We start from the raw sequence: 7,308 nt of genomic DNA on the forward strand, positions 1-7,308 counted from the left end.
GGCTAGAGATGGGGGCAGAGAAGTGGGAGGTGGTAATGGGAGCTAGGCGTCTGCCTGAAATTGCAGGCAGAAGGTTCTTTTGGGAGGGAAGAGGAGGAGGAGTGGGGTGTTCTTTTGAGGAGAAGGACTTGGCAGGGCAATAGGGTTGACAGAGAGAGGGTTTAGATTAGAGGTGGACAAAGGCCTGGATATAAGGGACCTCAGTCAGACCATTTTCTGTTGTGTTGGAGGAAGCTTCTGAGGTCACGCTATATTTGGAAATTAGAAGTACCATTTTTTGGCCAGCGATTATCATTATTTAGTTCGTACTGAGGCCAGGCCACATTGCAATCGAAAATGAGATGTTTTTGGCTTAATGCTGGAGGTCAGGCCCAAGGATATTATGGATAAGACATCCAAGAGGAATGTCGCGAGGGGGCTTTAAGGGGGTCTGACCCATGATGGAGGCTGAGAGAATGAGGATTCCAGTCCCCAAAGAAATGAAAAATATTAGATGAGAGGGGCATCCCCACAGACTTCTATTTTTTGAAGGAAGGAGCAAGGAGGGCTCAGAGGGCGTCCCCTGAGGGCACACCGGTGTCGGAGCCTGGATGCCTGGCAGACAGAAAATATGAGAGGGTTCTGGGGATGGAGAAAGAAACTTGAGGCCTTGGGGGCAAGGTGAGGGGTTAGGGGAAGAGGGCCCACTAGGGCCCCCCCTCTGTCATTGCAGGGTGGCTGATGTCCCTTCTTACCTGGCAACCTGACTCCTCAGGACCATGAACTGTTTCTTCCCATTGGCTGAATCACTCATTCTTTCAACAAATATGTATCATCTATCTCGAATGTGGGAAACACTTGATCTTGGAGGCCACAAATCAGAGATCCTCTTTTCTTGTCTTTCTCTCCAGATGACAGTCTCCTGTATGGATACCAGGACCGTGGGGACCTCTCCGTGCCCTTCTTGAGATCAAGGGCTCAAACTGGTTTTGAATCCCACCATGACACTGTAAACGACTGTAGAGAGTTGGCCCTTCTTTGACCTGCTCAGTTATTCATTTAGCCCTTTTCTGTGCTCCTGTAGCCTCAAAGGATGGGGCCCCCCGCTCCAGCACTGTTCAAGCCCTGAAGCCTGCTCCTCCTCAGCTCTGGATATTGACATTTGCACAGCTTCACCCACCAGATCACCCACCAGATCATCGCCCTTGCTGCTCTTTGCCTCCGATTCCTGTCCCCTCCATTTCTCTCTCTGTACCTCCATCCCTCCCTCCCTTCTCCTGTCACTGGCTGCCATATAGCAAGCTCTCCGCCCTTCCTCTTTTCCTTCCTTCAGTGCATATTTTCTGCCTGCTTGACCCTGTAATTAGATGCTGATTTTAGAACAGTGAATAAAACAGACCCTCAATGTGCCTTTGTGTAGAGGCTTCTTTTCTGCCAGACTGACCAGAGTCACAATGGCTCCAATATCTTTCCTCCCTCTTACTCATAGAACTTAGGGCTGGAAGGGACTCCTTCACCAGGCTTTCAGTTACACACACACACACACACACACACACACACACACACACACACACTCTTCCTCAGTTTTTCCCTCTTTCTACTGTGTAGCTCTTTTCTTATAAATCCTGTATCTTTTTAGGTTGGTGTTGTTTTGGAATTTTTGTTTTTATGTTTAAATTATATAAGTAAAATATTCAATTTAGAAAAAAGTATAAAATAGTGGCCAAAGTAGATCTCACTAGCAATCCCCTCCTATCATGCAGAGACATACCTTGTTTTAGGGCTTATGGTATACACCTTTAATTTAACACAATTTACTGAAAGTGCCTTTTTCTCCTGATGTCTTGAAGATTTGCTCTTTGTCTTTGGTTTTAAGCAGTTTGATGATTGTGGTGGTGTTTTCAGTACTCATCTGTGTGAGATTCTTTTAGCTTCTTTGGATCTGTGTAATATAGTGATTCAACAGTTCTATACAGTACTCAGTGCTCATCATAATCCCTTTCACCTAGTTCACCCATCCCCCTATCCACCTCCCCTCTGGTAACCATCAAATGTGAGTGAGATCATACGGTATTTGTCTTCCTCTGACTGACTTATTTTGCTTATTATACTCTCTAGGTCCGTCCATCTTGTTAGAACTGGCAAGATTTCATTCTTTTATGGCTTAGTAATATTCCTGTGTGTGTGTGTGTGTTTGTGTCTCACATCCTGTTTATCCATTCATCTATCAGTGGCCACTTGGGGTGCTTCCATAATTTGGCTACTATAAAAAATGCTGCAGTAAACATAGGAGTGCATGCATCCTTTTGAATTAGTGTTTTCATATTCTTTGGGTAAAAACCCAGTGTGGTTACTGGATCATAGGGTGGTTCTATTTTAAAATTTTTGAGGATCCTCCATACTCCACAGTTGCTGCCCCAGTTTGCATTCCCACCAACAGTGCATGAGCCTTCCCTTTGTTATCGAGAGTGAGATGGAAACAGAAAGAAGCCTCGGTTCTTTTCACTGCCACAGTAAAGAATTACAGGACAGCGAAAAAAAAGTAAAGCAGAGCAAAATTTTATTAAAGTGTACTCCAAGGGAGGAACCAGCCAGTCAAGAGAGAAAATGGAAAACACTCCCCCACAGCCACACTTTCTACCTTTATTTGAGTCAATCAAATACTTTTTAGTATTCCATTTTAATTTTTCCATTGGCTTTTTAGCTATGCCTTTGTGTATTTTTTAAAATGATTTTTCTCCAAGGATTACTATATCTCTTCACAATTAAATTAAATTAATATTGTACTACATCACTTAAAAATAAGAAACTTTTGGGCACCTGGGTGGCTCAGTTGGTTAAGCGACTGCCTTTGGCTCAGGTCATGATCCTGGGGTCCTGGGATCGAGCCCTGCATCAGGCTCCCCGTGCTCTGCGGGGAGCCTGCTTCTCCCTCTGCCTCTGCCTCTGCCTGCCACTCCCCCTGCTTGTGCTCTATCTCTGTCAAATAAATAAATAAAATCTTTAAAAAAAATAAGAAACTTTTTTTTTTAAGTTGGCTCCATGCCCAGCATGGAGCCCAACATGGGGCTTGAACTCACAACCCTGAGATCATGGACCTGAGCTGAAATCAAGAGTTGGATGTTTAACCGACTGAGCCACCCAGGCGCCCCCAAAATAAGAAACTTTTGAAAGTATAGTTCCAGTTACCTCCTCTTTCCTTTGTGCTATTATTGTTATATATATCTTTTTACATTAAAAATAATTTTAGCTTTAAGCAGGCATGGCTTTTAAAATTAGAAGAAATAGTATACATGTCTTAAATTTACCACATTATATCTGTTCTCCACATTTCTTCCTGTAGATCAGAGTTGCCTTGGCATCATTTTCCTTTAGCTTCCTTGAGGATGAAGAAATTACCTTAGCGCCTTTTTTTTTTTTTCTCCCTGTAGTACAAGTCTGTTGGTTGTGAATTCTCTTCCTGTTTGGGTATATGAAAATATCTTTGTTACCTTCATTTTTGAAGGATAATTGTCTTGTTGTAACATTTTGACTGACAGTTTTTTTTTTTTTTTAAAGATTTTATTTATTTGAGAGAGAGACAATGAGAAAGAGAGAACCCATGAGAGGGGATAGGGTCAGAGGGCGAAGCAGACTCCCTGCCGAGCAGGGAGCCCGATGCGGGACTCGATCCAGGGACTCCAGGATCATGACCTGAGCCGAAGGCAGTCGCTTAACCAACTGAGCCACCCAGGCGCCCCAAACATTAGGTTGCATTGGCCGGGAATCGAACCCGGGCCTCCCGCGTGGCAGGTGAGAATTCTACCACTGAACCACCAATGCTCACACGACTGACAGGTTTTTTTCTTTTATGGCTTAAACATATAATTCTCTTGTTTTCTGCTCTCCGTTGTTTCTGATGAGAAGTCAGCTGACATTTGTGTCAGTGTTCTCCTATATACATATTACAATGTATCTTTTGTTTGGACCAATTTTGAGTTTTTTTTTCTTTATCTTTGAATTTTAGTAATTTGACTATTATGTGCCTATGTGGTTTTCTATTGTGTTTATCCTACCTTTAGTTCACTGAACTTCTTAGATGTGTAAGTTTATGTTTTTCACCCAATTTGGGAAAATTTTGGCCATTATTTTTTTAATGCTTTTTCTGTCTCATTATCTCTCTTCTGTTCTTCTGGGACTCCAATTAATTATACGTTCTATTACTTGATACTGTCCCACAAGTGACTGAGGTTTTGTTCATTTTCTTTAATACTTCTTTTTCCGGGGCGCCTGGGTGGCTCAGTCGTTAAGCGTCTGCCTTCGGCTCAGGTCATGATCCCAGCGTCCTGGGATCGAGCCCCGCATCGGACTCCCTGCTCAGCAGGAAGCCTGCTTCTCCCTCTCCCACTCCCCCTGCTTGTGTTCCCTCTCTCGCTGTGTTTCTCTCTGTCAAATAAATAAATAAATAAATAAATAAATAAAATCTTTAAAAAAAAAAATACTTCTTTTTCCTCTGTTTTTCAAATTGGATAAGTTCCATTGAGCTCTCTTCAAAGTTGCTGACTCTGATGTGGTCCCCATTATGCTGTTAAGATCATCTAGTGATTTTTTTCAGTTATTGTACTTTTCAGTTCTAAAATTTCCATTTGGTTCTTTTTTATAGTTTTAGTTTCTGTGTTGAGATTCCTTATCTCTTCATTCATATGACACTATTTTCCTTTAGATTCTTGAACACATCTCTAATAAGCAGCGCTTATTGCTTTTGTTCATAATTCCAATGTCTGGTACATCTTGGGGTCAATAACCTTTTTTTCTTTACTATGGGTCACATTTTTATTTCTTTGTCTACTAATTTCTTATTATATAGTGGACATAGTGAATGATGCAGAGTTCTCGACTCTGTGTGTTCCTCTGAAGATTGTTGACTTGTGTTCTCCTAGGTTGACTTGTAGTCCAAACTCTGTCTTCTTTGAGATAGACAGCAGCACACATCTCTGCTCAGTTCTTTCAGCTTCTAGTTGCTATTGTCAGACCTCCTGGAGTCAGTGATCAGCCAAGAATTTGGTCACAGTTTATACTCATTTTGAGGTTTAATTGTGGCTTCTTTCTTTCCAGGATTTCCCTAATTTTACAACTCCCTGCCTGCTCTAATCTTAGTTCTCTGAATCCTCAAACCAGTAAACTGTGGATATTTGCGCTCCCTTGATATGTGGACTAAGAAGTCCTCTCAGGCATAAGGCCACAGACTTGCAAATCTCACTCGGCGCTGTTCCTGTCTTTTTAGGGGTGACTTCTTTCCAGTACCTTTCAAGGAACTTTCAAATAGTTCTTTCTTATTTTTCACCCTGTTTATAATTGTTATCTAAAGGAGGGTTAGTTCAACCAAACTCTTCCACTATTAATGGAAGTCAGAACTTCCCTTCTATTACATTTTAACCACATGTTCGAACTTATTTCCTCAACATATGTAGCTATATTTATAGAACAGGTTTAGCTAATATTTATCCCCTTCCCTCAAAAAAATATGGCAATAATGTTAGTAGGATTTCATTTTTCTTCTTGCCCTCAGTAGACCATATTTTTTTTTCCCAAGATTTTATTATTTATTTGAGAGAGAGAGAGAGCACAAGTAGGTGAAGAGGCAGAGAAGAGAGAAAATATCCAAGCAAATTCCTCCTGAGTGGGAAGCCCCATGCAGGTCTTGATCTCAGGACCCGTGAGATTAGGACCTGAGCCAAAACCAAGAGTCAGACACTTAACAGACTAAACCACCCAGGCACCCCAGTAGACCATATTTCAAGTTGAGAATTCTTTTGGAATTCCAAGGTTTTGGGCCTTTATTTTTGAATGGCAGTTAATGAAGGGATAGTACTGTGTATCCAAAATAATTTTCATTCAGAAATTTGAAAAGGAGCCTGAAGGAGTGTCTGGACCACCACCGTTTATTTTGGCTTATGACAAAACTCTCCAATTTGTCTTGCTTAGGATCCTGTAATCTTAATAATTTTTTTTTTAAGATTTTATTTATTTATTTGACAGAGACACAGCGAGAGAGGGAACACAAGCAGGGGGAGTGGGAGGAGGAGAAGCAGGCTTCCTGCGGAGCAGGGAGCCCGATGCGGGGCTTGATCCCAGGACCCTGGAATCATGACCTGAGCCGAAGGCAGACGCTTAACGACTGAGCCACCCAGGCGCCCCTAATCTTAATAATTTTGTAAAATTGTTTTCAGTATTAAAAGAGAAAGCATAGGGGGGAGGAGCAAGATGGCGGAGGAGTAGGACACCTGGATTTTGTCTGCTCCCAGGAATTCAGCTGGATAGGGATCAAACCTTTCTGAACACCTACGAACTCAACAGGAGATCAAAGAAAAGAATAGCAACAACTCTCTGAACAGAAAAGCGACCACTTTCTGGAAGGTAGGATGTGCAGAGAAGTGAATCCGAGGTGATATTCGGGAGGATAGACGGCGGGGGAGGGGGCCTCCGTCAGCCACTTCTGGCAAGTGATAGAGCCGCGGAGCACAAAATCGGAACTTGTAGAAGTCGGCTGCTGAGGGACATCTCTCCAGTGGCTAAGCGGGGGGTGGGACCCTCGCGGGACAGTATGGTCTCAGGACCCTCGGGGTCACAGAAAGACCGGGGGTGCCTGTGTGCGGCAGAGCTCTCAGGTATCGGAGAGGGGAAGCCGGCTGCAGAGACGGAGCCGAGGAGCGGGCTCTCAGCTCGGGGTTGCCATAAACTGTGATCTGCGGTACAGTTGGGCCACTGCTCCTCCAGCAGGGACCCAACAAGCAGCAGATCGGGGAGACTCCCCTTCCTCCCCCAGGAGGAGTGGCGCGGGAGCGCACCGCAGGGATCTGCTGGGTTTGGAGACTCCACACGGGGTCGGGTGCCAGAGATAGAAACGCTCGGTCACAGGCTGGGTGAGCATGGAGTGCGGCCGGAGACCGGGGAGATGGGAGTGACTGACTGCTTTTCAGTGGGGGCTCACTGAGGAGTGGGGCCCCGAGTTCTCGGCTCCTCCAGGGCAGAGATTGGGGAGGCCACCATTTTCACTCTTGTCCCCCAAAGCTGTACAGAAAGCTTGCGGGGAACAAAAGCTCCCGAGAGCAAACTCGAGCAGATTACTTAGCCCCGACCCGGCAAGGGTGGGGCAATTGTGCCTCCGGCAAAGACATTTGGGAACCACGGCAACAGGCCCCTCCCCCAGAAGATCAGCAAGAACATCCAGCCAAGACCAAGTTTACAGATCAATGAGAACAGCAGAACTCCAGCGCTAGGGGAATACTGCACATAGAATTCATGACTTTTTTACCATGATTCTTTAGTCTTTCAAAGTTAATTTTTTTT

At 44.1% G+C, this 7,308-nt stretch overlaps 1 non-coding gene across 1 annotated transcript; it reads right to left on the reverse strand.

Moving 5' to 3' along the window:
- Positions 1-3,730: 3,730 nt before the first annotated feature.
- On the reverse strand, positions 3,731-3,801 carry TRNAG-GCC (transfer RNA glycine (anticodon GCC)). Its single transcript has one exon. It is a non-coding gene; the product is annotated as a tRNA-Gly (tRNA).
- Positions 3,802-7,308: the final 3,507 nt, after the last annotated feature.

The sequence above is a fragment of the Leptonychotes weddellii genome, chromosome 11 (genome assembly GCF_054177405.1).
Source record: "Leptonychotes weddellii isolate Sample4059 chromosome 11, ASM5417740v2, whole genome shotgun sequence".
Taxonomy (NCBI): domain Eukaryota; kingdom Metazoa; phylum Chordata; class Mammalia; order Carnivora; family Phocidae; genus Leptonychotes; species Leptonychotes weddellii.